Below are 262 nucleotides of genomic sequence, written 5' to 3' on the forward strand. Positions count from 1 at the left end.
GCCGCCGCCGCCGCCGCCGCCGCCGCCGCTTCCCGTCACGTGGGGCGGCCGCCCGGCGCCGGTGGAGGGCGGGAGGGCGGCGGTCCCCGCGCGGTCCAGCCGGGCCTGCGGCCGCCGCCGCCCTATTACCCCTGGGCCCGGGGCGACGCTGATCTGCGGGCGGTGCCCTCCTGGGCCGCCCCTCGGCCTCAGTTTCCTCCCGCCTGCCGGGATCACCACAGCGCCAGCCTCGGGGCGGTGCGCAGGGTCAGATGAGTTAATT

Source organism: Callorhinus ursinus, unplaced genomic scaffold (genome assembly GCF_003265705.2).
Source record: "Callorhinus ursinus isolate GAN/ISIS: 27379988/994484 unplaced genomic scaffold, GSC_fseal_2.0 scaffold10, whole genome shotgun sequence".
NCBI lineage: Eukaryota > Metazoa > Chordata > Mammalia > Carnivora > Otariidae > Callorhinus > Callorhinus ursinus.